Here is an 11,704-nt window from a genome sequence, read left to right as displayed (position 1 = left end):
TTTTTGGTCAACCAATTTTTTGTGAGATCAAGAATGAGGCACAGCTAAATTTTAGGCCAACATCAAAAACTGAGATGTTGGCATGTTTGTTATGGAAGATCAAAACTTCAAAATCAAATCTAAAGAAACTGCTTATTTCTCCAAACTTTTTTGTGTCCCGGGTTTAACTTTGTGCCTTCAACACTAGGATCACAAGAGCCTCGAGTCAGGAGATCCCCAGAGACGTGAGACTTAGCTAAAGTAGCAAAAATAATAACAGGGCCAATGCACAGAAGGCCTGTTTGTTCTCCAATTTATCCCAATGAACTGAAATATGCTGCAATCCAACTAGAGGGCACTCTGGAGTTCACCCTCAATAAACAGGATTCAGCTCAAAGGCTCTGTGACAGGCTGCAGCCTGCCCAAGCCCAACTATTATTTTAATTCTTTCTAGTATTTGTATCAATTATATATCAGAACTGAAAGTTAAAAAAAAAAAAATACCAATGTCTTTAGTCTCTATTAGAGGGTAACAGTAGCAGTCTGCTCATATTCCAATTGGCCAGTTTAGTATTCATGACTTTTCCCGGCAGGACACTCTCGCTCAGTGGCACCTGTTTCCAGACCATAACTACAACGCATGTTAGGCACGTACTTAAAACAAAACTGAAACATGGGTGTGTGCTGCAAGGCAAATATTTTTGCTGGTAGCGGAGGTTGACAATGAAAGCTGCTATATGGCTGCTGCTCCTTTGAAGCAGGAGTGGTGTCTTGTGGTCTGTGAGTTCCTAATACTTACATGAATGTTTCTGCTTTTTTGCTACACCATTTAACTGAATTATATCTATTAGATTTTATAGAAAACATTATGAAAATTGACAGAAAACATTGTATGAATATTGCCTTTTGGGCTACAGCTCCATGGGGTCCTGTGGAGTGTCCCATATGAAACACAGAGCTCTGAGAGTGGGATGTCTCCTCTTCTTAGAGACTCTGATGTTATTGTCAGTCAGGGCAGCTTAGGAGGTAGAGCAAGTCATCTACTAATTGAAAGGTCAGTGGTTCAATCCCTCGCTATTTGAAGTGTCCTTGGGCAAGACACTAAACCCCAAATTACCTCTGAAGGATCCATCAGTGTGTGTGTGTGTGTGTGTGCATGTAAAAGGGTTAATGGTGTACAATAAAAGTGCTGAATGAAAGTATGTAAGCTTTTCTCTGTCATTGAATTTATTTATTAAACTTTTCTGCGTTTGCTGTCTGAAAGTCAATATTTCAGTTTAGGATCTCAAAATTTCAACTGGCTCAGAAGTTTGTCAGTAAATTGAAATTTTGACTTTTTATTTTATGTCAGTGGTGGAAACAAGCTTCCATATGAAAGGATGAATGTGGTTTGTAGTGCAAAAATGCATTGAACACCAGGTAAGAGTGAAATACTGTACAGTAAATGGAAAATAATATAACAAGTAAGTAAATACAAAAGCGAGTGTAGCTCTAAATCTATCTCACATTTTATAAATGAATGCCTCGTTTATTAATTTTTGGTGCATTTAATCTTTAATCTGTCTATTCCCTAATTTCCTTCAGGATCAATAAAGCATCTATCTACTGTAAATGATACATTTTGTTATTTATTCATTCATTTATTTTTTGTTTGTTTTGACAGTTTTTGCCCTCCGTATAGCACCTACAGCAGTTCAAACACACACACACACAGTGACATCTGATTTAAATAAAGGAGAACTCTCAAATCCTCTCGTCTTTAGCATGCAGCTGTTTCAGGAGGTCTGCTCGTCACCTTTGCTTTTCACGTGGTAGCTGCAAACCGACCTGTCATTTTAGTAAAGTTGGCAGGCACTGAAAAAGTGCAAAGCTGCATCAGAATTCTCATTTTCTTTTACACTTCTGATTTAATCCCACAATTATTTAATGTATTGTGCATAAAAATGTTGGCATAATAGTTTCTTTGTGGAGCCTTTTAATTGCCAGCCTCGACTCACAGAAAGCTGCGTTCCCTTCTCTCTCCGTCAGGGATTTAGAGAAGGGCCGAATCCGAGCTCCGGCTGAGACAAACAATGGCAGCTCTGAAAGGCGAGGGGAGGGTCGCCCTAATGCAAATATCTACTTTGTACGCCTTGGAGAAGCTGGCAGCTCTAAACACTGACAACTACCAACTTCCATCTAAAGTTAGTGTACCGTAGGCGGTGGCCCGTAAAACGCTCCAGTTTTTTGGTATTTTACGCACAAACCTGCCGATAAAGTTTTTACATGGAGGATTCGTCGATTCAGCAGCAAATGGGAAACTTTCTTGGCGTCACCCGGCGGAGAGGAGACGGTTCCCGGAGACAGGGCGCCACAGCATCACTGAAATGTCCCAAATGCACCTGCTGAAGGGCGGAATACGGAGGTAGGAAGTGTCCCGTCCAACAAGTGCAACATGATTAAATAGTGAAAAAAAATGACCTCTTAAAGACTCTCCTCCTCTGTCTTTTCGTGCTTCAAGATTCTTTTGCATTGCCGAGCACTACTTTCCATTTCTATTTACGAAGTTTCTAGGGCTTTTTTTTTTTTTTGGATTCTGCAGCTTTTCTCCCACAAATATACAAGACTTTTGTTTGACCCACCTTTTTTTTTTTTTTTTCCTGTGCGGCTTATTTAGTGCGGCTAAGCCTGTCTCAGGAAAACGTGATTATCCTCAAACCATCCATACACTGGCTTTCATTCAAGACATGCATGAGAAAGGCTTTGCAGCACAATAGATCAGTGGGAGCCTGGCCCGTCTGCTTGTATAGACGTGGGGCAAGGGGAATTTCACTTGAATGTGGATATTGTTGGGTGTCCAGCAACATTTTGACATCAAATTGTTGAGAAATATAAAATTCCCAAATGTGTGACGGTCACTCTGGGTCAGAGGAGTCACACTAAACATCTGGTAGTATATTGCACTTACAGCCCTGAGTCATATCCAGGGCCTGATTTTGCATCATCTTGCAGGGTGCAGTTTTCGCCAGAGGTGAGCAAAAAGTAATGGAGTGAAATGCTACTGTAAAATCCCAGCACATCCCCCAGAGAGACATCAAAGTGGACTCAACATGAGGCCTTTATCTGAACAATTGTTCCATTCTATCCTGCACCCCAACCCTAACCACCCCCACACCCCCTATTCCAAATTTCCACTTGATTAAGCCCTAAGCTGAGCACAGCTGAATCTGGAGGGAAAATGGTTCACTAATTCTGACTCTAAAGTCTCATACAAAAAGGAAAAGCTGTTCTCTTAGCTCTAAATTCAGCCAGGTTTAATTTCTTTTTCTTTTTTTAAATTTTCAGCCTGGGCAAAAACATTGTGCTGATAAATATAGATGATCACACCATTCACTTGAGAGCTTTACATATTTCTTAATTATTATACCAAACTTCAGATGCCCAACTGTATTGCTGAACACTGTTTAAGACATTTAGAACAAAGTAATGCACCTTGCATTGATGACAAATGCATTTCCAATGCAGTAAGAGTTGCACTCACCTTCTCAAAAGTTAAATACTCTGTAATGGCAGAGTCAAAAATGAGCATATTGGTCACATTTTAAAGCCTTTGAAGCTTCACACCAAAATTAGACAGTAATGACTTATCACATAAGTTTAGCAGTGACAACAAGTGCTTTGGCATTACATAAACAGCTTTATAATCAGAGTTAGATGCTAGTTTTCAGGGAATGGCGTGAAAGTTAGTTGCAGAGTTCATGACAAGAAAAAACTTTGGAAACTCATATTTCCCATTATTGCTGTTAAAAGTTAAAACTCTGTGTTGCAAATAAGACCATCTTGATGTTAATTTCTCACACTGGGTTTTCCAGTATTTGTAAGCAATTATCTCTATGGGTGAGAGTAAGCAGAAGCAGCCTCCAGGCCACTGTACACATTCTCTCTCTGGTGGTAAGGTTGCCAGGCAATGCGAGCCACTGGATGAACGCTGCTTGGATGGCTCTTTCACTCTTGCAGTCTTCTCTCTCTCTCCATCTCTTTCTGTCTGGCTACCCCCAACCTCTCCACTCTGCTTGTCTCTCCTTTTTTGCATACTAATAGATAAAGCAAAGGCTCATTATAAATCAGGGCTGTCAAATGAATTATCAATAATATAGCCTTTTGGTTTAGTTTATGGAGACAAAGAGTTTGTAGAAACTTACTCTAGTATTGCTGCTTGTTACATACATAGTTTTTACTGTAGTACAGTACAGGAAATGACTTCCGAGCTACAGTTCTTATGTGCTGACTGTACTGTAGATAAGTAGGTCTTTTTATGTATTTTTGTTGTCCACTAGAGGAGGACAACAAAAATACATAAGCTGTTGAGTTTACAGCATTACATAAAAATGCTGTAAACTCAACAGCAGAGCAGTAAAGCTGCTTTAACTGTGTCATGCTAACCCATAAAATGTTAGTGAAATGTCTCTGGGGGCTACAAGTAATTTTGCCTCAAACATCTTTCAAAAGCCTCAAACTTCCAGGAGTCTATCACCACTGTATCTGTAAACAGGAAGGAACCATTATTCTGACAGCAACTCACAAACAGACTGAGTGAACCCTCAGTTTATATGAGACAGGCGCTCTCAATCGCAAAAGGCGGGGGAAATGCAACAACAACAGCAACATAACAAACCTCGGTATAATGAGCATGGAAATTTACTGTTTGCTTTTTTACCTCATCATTTTGAAGAAACTTGCTGGAATTTCAAGCAAGTGCTGATAGAGTGTAAAAACAGCCAATTCTGTTTGTTTAAAGGAAAATTATTGGATTCATAGACATTTGCACAAAAAATAACAATATTGTCCTGCACACGTTATTTTTTTCTCTACATATTTTATATAATAATCAGCATGAAGTTTCCTTGCAGCCTAATCTGAAAGTACTATGTGTGTGTGTTTTTTTTTTAATGATGTTATCATGATGATATCAGATACAGGATGTACAAATAGGTATAAGAAACTTAAAAGCTTGACTTTGTCCTTGAGGAGTTCGTCAATGACAAAGCTCCTCTTCCTGATAGGTCCTATCCTCAAGAGAATGGTATAATTAGAGCGATGGAAACAGGAAACACCTCACCCTCCCTATCATTCTTTTCCCCCTGTTGCTACTCCCTCTCTCTTCCTCCCTCTCATTCGCTGATATCTTATGTGCATTTACTTGTACAAATTATCAGGTGCACAGTCAACATTCAGTATAGCTCTAATGAGTCTTGGGATGATTATCACTGTCTTACATCTTTTGAAGTGCTGGAAATGAAGATGTGACTCCTGTCTTTATTTGTTTTCAGTTAACAAGCTGTAAAACTTGACCTTGCTGTTCGTGTTTGTGCTAAAGATTCAGTTATTCTCATCTTTAAATGACAGATGTTTTAGTGTTGTTACTGAAATGATTCCCATGACTTTAAAAAAATGCCCATTTAGTTGAACCATCTGCCACAAGTGCTTAATTTGCAGTGATATGAAACTAGGAATAAGAATAGGAATAACTTTGGTCCCAGAGGGAAATTCACAGGATGGAAGTTGTTGCTATCCACTGGCAAATAACGGACTATTTTAGGCTGTCATTTAGTTGTCATTTTGTGAGAAACACAGCAAATGTAAGAGATATGCTGTCACGTACCCACGAATCTTGTATAGAGTGTAATGTTATCACCAAAACTCTTCAAAAACAAATGAATGAGTTAATAAATATGTTAATCTGCTATTAAATGTACAGAATAATATTATAATACTAGTGGCTGGCAGTATCTTTTTCACTAGATTAGCTAAGTGCCTTACTTTAACAATGTCCAGACTTTCCCGTTGTTATTCTGGTGACATCGTGTGAATGTTAGAGATGCGCAAGAAAAAAAAAAAAAAAAGGAAAACCAAAAATACAAAAAATAAATAAATAAAAAATAGTGAAATGGACACGCAGAGCGAAATGGAAAAGGAATTTAATACACAAATAAGTAGATAAATAGATGTAGATTTAAAAATCAGAAATATAAAATTTAAAATTCAATGGGAATGAAAACAAACTTGGGGAATTTATACAAAATATGTGAGCAAATTAAATCCAAAGTCTTCATTTGTGTTACAAATGCCTGTTTTTGGTTCCTATGTTATTTTTGGTTAATTGACAGATAAAATGCTTTATTTATTTATTTAGTTAGTTAGTTAGTTACTTTGATTTGGCAGCTTTGGGCCTCCGTACAGATGGACCAAACTGCTAGTGATTCAGTTGTGGTGAATATTTGCACACCTTATTTGCGAGTTTTGTAAGGGATGTGGTAGAGCGGCCTCTAATTTCTGTGTCTTCCTCCAAAAATTAAAGACTCTGTGGAGACCAGGTGTACAGTTCGGACCAAAGATTAGACACTCGTACTTCCCTTCGAGTATGAGTGCTCTTGCTCTATACTTTTGTGAAAGAGTACAGATTACATTTTTAGAGTAAAGAAGCTTCTCATGACGCTCCATTAAAAAAAGATACATCAGCTCTTAACCCAGTTCCATCAGCCTAGTCTTCCTCTTTGACTAGTCAGCACTTTTTATTGAATCAGAGGAGCGGCTTCCACCTTTTCCCTTCCTGGTGTGGAATGCACACCTGGAGGTGTTTGCTGAGTGGCTCAAGTAATCCATATAACAATGCAGGCTGACATCTGTTGGCATCAAAAGCACTGGAGGCAGTTTGCACTCCAGCTGCATTCTCTTTAGATCAGCAGGTCTGCAGTGCTGTTGATCTCTTCATTAACCCATTGTTAATGAGGTTAGAGGTTTTCCAGGTTTTACATAATGATCAAAGTCCTTTAATTTGTTAAGAAATTTGATAAAATAAGTGTCTGGTTTAAGACAATGAACACTATAACATAAAAATAGAAGAATTCAGTGAAAGATGGGCACCAGAAAGCACAGGTAAGGTACATTTATCTAGACTTTGTTGACATGGCAGACCAGTTGAGTTCCTGTGCTTTCAGTTCCGCTCACAGTGTACACACAGGAGGGAGATGGGTGCAGATAAAACGAATGGGTTACGCCCCGCTGAGGAATTGGGATGCCTGAGGGGTGGGGATGGGGGGGTGGGAAACCTTCTGCCTGTCTAGCCTTAATATTGTGACTGTTCAGTCAACAAAACGGTGCATTTGATGGAACATGTCAGGTTCCTCTAGGACTTGGGGGCTGGTCCTCACCTCCGGTTAGACAGCTGTCAGCCCCTCAGAGTCCACAGAGCCAGAAACACCCCCATGTGTTGTTGGAGACTTTAAGGACAGAGAGCAAAGGGAGGTAGGTGTTGGTTTTGGTGGTGAATTTTAACATTAGGATTCAGTCTTGGGTTTTGGAGTCCTTTCCTGTTTGGAATTTATTGACTGATGTCAGCGAATGGTGATTAATTTTGTATTTAATTTTTCATATATTAATTTTTTTCGACTATGTCAAGGCCAAATGTGCTCAACAAAAAATAGTGGCTTAATGGCCTTAATTAGTTTGTTTATCTGACAGAAAGTCAGTATAGTCAGGAGGTTTTATACATAAAAATTATTTTATGTGGTCAATGTACTGTCTAAATTCTTGTTAAAACTTATTTAAGAGTGAATCAGTAGCCAGACTGTAACCAGCTGTTGAAGGTAGATTAAAAAATATATAGAAATTCTTTATTTTTATAGTCTACCAAGTAGACTATGGAGACTAACAAGTAGCTGTGGTTTAACAACAGGTATTACTTTTTGTACCATTATTATTTGCTGTGCTGCATTTACTGTACTCAGTAAATTCTGTTTGGCGTAGTCTGTCTTCTTTGGCTCCTTGATGGTTTGAACTGTGGGAGCTGCTGCTGTAACTCGACCTTGCCTCCTCCAGCCACCTGTGCTCGCATACTCAAAGAAAACACTGGCTTTTGTGTTGGAGTGAGACGTCCGCACAGCAGGGGGCTATGACAGGTGGCATACTCTCCTAATGTTTACCCACGGTAAAGCGCACGAATATGGTTGGGATGCTGGTGCAACAGCTGCACCACACTGCCTTAAAGGTGGCGGGAAATCTTAATCCTAACTACAGCATCTATACAGGACGTTTGATCTTTTAAGAGGTATTTAAGATGCATGCTGACTTGGGTCTCGGTCTACATGTACTCTGTCATGGCAGAGAAAGCTGTTGGGCTGGCAGTGTGGCTGTTTGTATAGATATGTGCATTTGGATACTGTGGTAATCAGTCTGAAATGTCCAACAGCCCAGCTGAATCTGTTTGCGAGAGGAGGGATGATTCAGTTTAGAGTTCCTGGTTTTAGCCAGCTTGCTAGAACTGTTTGAGAAAGGGGCAAAGGAGCAATAACTCAGACTCTGTGAGGCTGGATGGTGATGTGAGTTCTCAAGGCTGTGTGAGGTAGACCGAAGGAGAGTGATGACTCTACATTTACAATCAAAAGCAGATCTGTAAGTATAAAACTTAATCTAAAATGCTTCTTTTTTTTTTTTTTTTGCTTTTGTGTCCTCATTTCCTCCTGGTTATTTCCTGGCTAAACACTTTTACACATTAACTTTGTTCTTTCAGACGTTTAGATTGTTAGACTTGTCTGCATTTGTGTAACACTGAGACTTTGGGCTCAGAACAAGACACTAAGGAAGGAGCTTGTTTGACTATCTTATGTAATTTTACAATGAAACGCAAAATTATAACATGATTATTCACTGCTTTTCTTCATTTTAAACAATTGTGGAATCAATAAACAAGATATTTGCAGATGTCAAATCACTGGCATTTTGAGAAGGTTAGCAAATAAAATAATTACTAGCTGCAGCCCTCATTGGTATAGATTCTCTGACCTGTTGCAAAGATCTACATTAGTTTTTTTTTTTTTTTTTTCTTCTTTCAAACTGATGCTGTATGTTATGTTGTCGTAAGGACATTTCCATAATTGCTGCAGTCCGGTCTTTAAAATGATGAAAAAAGGGTGAAATTTAAAGGTTTTATGACAGCTGTTGGTGGCCTGTGTGGCACTGTGGGGTTGGTATGAAGTGAGGTAGGATCAAGGTGTCACATTCCACAGTTTGGTGTGTGTGTGTGTGTGTGTGTGTGTGTGTGTGTGTGTGTGTGTGTGTGTGTGTGTGTGTGTGTGTGTGTGTGTTCATCTCAGAGACTGCTCATCTATCAGCAGCAGAGCATGCACTTGAGTTACTTTTGACTTTTCCCTTGTGTTGAATGCATGTCTGTGTACACTGTCCATGTGAGTGTATGTTCATCTAAAACAGAGCCACGAAAACCTTTAACTCTTTATCCAAACATGTTCATCCTCCCCATAAATCTGTCTTCTGTTTTTATCTTTTCAAAAATTCTAAGATATGATGATGAAAAATGATGAAACTCCTGCTCTTGTGTCATCTGACTAATTTGTTCCCTCGATAGCTTTATCTGATTGCGTACCACCCCTGGGACTGGGCCTATCTGCCTTTTCAGATCGCATAAATGTAGTTTACCAGAAGCCTGCGTAAATTAGGCTATTTTAAAACCTTATGGTTGCCCACGGAAAAACAACAGGAAAAGTTTTATTTATGTAGTTGTGCAAATATGCTCCACTGTCCAGAGCTTAACTGCTATCTTGATCTGAATCAAAACACTGTATACACAGGCAAATAAAGCTCACTGATGGATTTGTTGTCGTCTTTAGAACAAGGCCATGAGCACTGTGGAATAAATCACCCTGCATGTAAACATAAATTCTGGCTTTAGAATACATTTTATTTATTGTTTATTCCACTGTTTCTGAACTAGCTTCTGGGTGTGGAGTAGACAAAAGGAGTGAGTGTCCTGTATCTTATAAATAGACAAGCTGTATATTAAAAAAGTTAGTTTACAAGACCAAAAAAGTGAAGCCAACGCAGAAGTGCATTAAACCTGCATTCTTTCTAAGGGCCAGCAGGGGGAGGCAAAAAGGGCTGCAAAAGGAAGTCCTACAGAACTGAAGTCAATGAGAAAATAACCCTATGGCACACTTGATTTACGACCTCAGTTTCATGATGAATTGATGATGTCAGTCACTATTTAACAATCTTATTGAGTACAACCTGATGTTTATTTCCCTTTTGTTCATCAATTTTCTGAACCATTTATCCAAATCTGGACCTTATTCCAGCCGAAGGTTATGTTCATTGATAAATGATGGTCCTATGAAGAAAAAAAATATGATAAAGCAGGATATGGTTTTAGGTGTGGTTAATTTGTAGTTGACAAGTTGAGACACTGAGACAAAATAATCATTTTTGGAATGTAACTAGTTAAGAACTTCAGACTGCAAATCCCTATATTTGCACAGTATGAGAAATCTGATCTGCTAGAGCCATATTATATATATATATATATATATATATATATATATATATATATATATATATATATATATATATATATATACTTGACCCATTTTGTTGCCTGTGTGAAGCAACTTTAACCCAATACGATAAGTATGAATTAAAAAGAGGGAAAGAGACAAAAAGGGAGAAACATAAAAGAGGAAAATCTGCACTTCGACCCAGTGAAACCAGCCCAGTGGAAAGGCAAGGCAGCAGAAATTATAGGTTAAGTCAAAGCACAGACAGTGTGTGAGTAGGAGAGAGAGGAGTGTGTATTTGCAGAGTGCATATGTGAGGTATTTCTTCTGCTTACACAGAAGATTATACAGTAGCTATAAGACTAGGACTAAATAAGACTAAATGTAGACCGAGTGTATAACAATATCTGCTCTCTGGAACTTCTTTGTTTTATTTCCCAGAAATGCACTACATTAAAGTACAAATGTCTCTGGAATACCATTGTCAACATGAGAGCACTTGTGGCTCTCAGGTCATTGTGACGTCTGGGTTTAATGACATCTGATGAGACTCCAGTGCCTCTCTCTCTAAAAATAAAGCAAACCCAATTACCTATGGTCACTACCTTCTCTGTTTACACAGCCTGATCTTGATCTTCACATCTTCACACGGAGTGTGTATTCTTACAGAGCATGTCTTTTCTCCGAACAAGGACTTCCTGTGTTTAGGAAGAAATGAGAAGGAGCTGCTGCTCGCAGCTAACAAACATGTCATTTTGTTGCATTCCCGCTGTAAAAATATGCTCACCTCTCCAACACTTTTGTGTCTAAGAGGGCTACTTTGCGATGCCTGTCAAGATGTCCTCATTAAGAAATCAGGTCTCCTGCTTTTTAGAGAACATCAAGTCCCTTTTTATTATTTTCAAATGTTCTTTAGAGGCATTATAAAGATGTCATATCTATCTTCTGTAACAGAAAGATGTCTCCATATGTGACTGGTTTGTGAGCCAGTTAAAGGATAGGGCAGTCCCCTGACAATATTTAAGAGGAATGTCATTGTAATGAGTGACCTGAGCCAACCAATCCTATGCTGATGTCTTCCTTTCTTTTTTCTTTTGAAAAGCAGCAGAATAAGCTGAAACCCTAGTCCATTTGTATTGTCAGGACAAAGAGAGACCATTGTGGCAAGAGGGGTAGAGGGGAGCTGGTGGAGGTAGGGGTGTAGAGGGTCAGGGAGGGCAGAGAGGAGTTAGTCAACGTCTGATGCCTGCTGGGTGGAGTGCTGAGGCTCACGACAGTCGGGGTGTGCAGGTCAGGTAGTGTATGTGTCTTTTTTTTCTTTTTTCTATGAATGATGAGCTTGAAGTTGCAGGAGTGTGCATTTGTCCAACTGCATAAAGCTTCATTAGACAAGCAAGCAGCAG

This window comes from Archocentrus centrarchus, chromosome 16 (assembly GCF_007364275.1).
Source record: "Archocentrus centrarchus isolate MPI-CPG fArcCen1 chromosome 16, fArcCen1, whole genome shotgun sequence".
NCBI classification, from domain to species: Eukaryota; Metazoa; Chordata; class Actinopteri; order Cichliformes; family Cichlidae; genus Archocentrus; species Archocentrus centrarchus.
Note: the sequence above shows the minus strand (reverse complement) of the source record.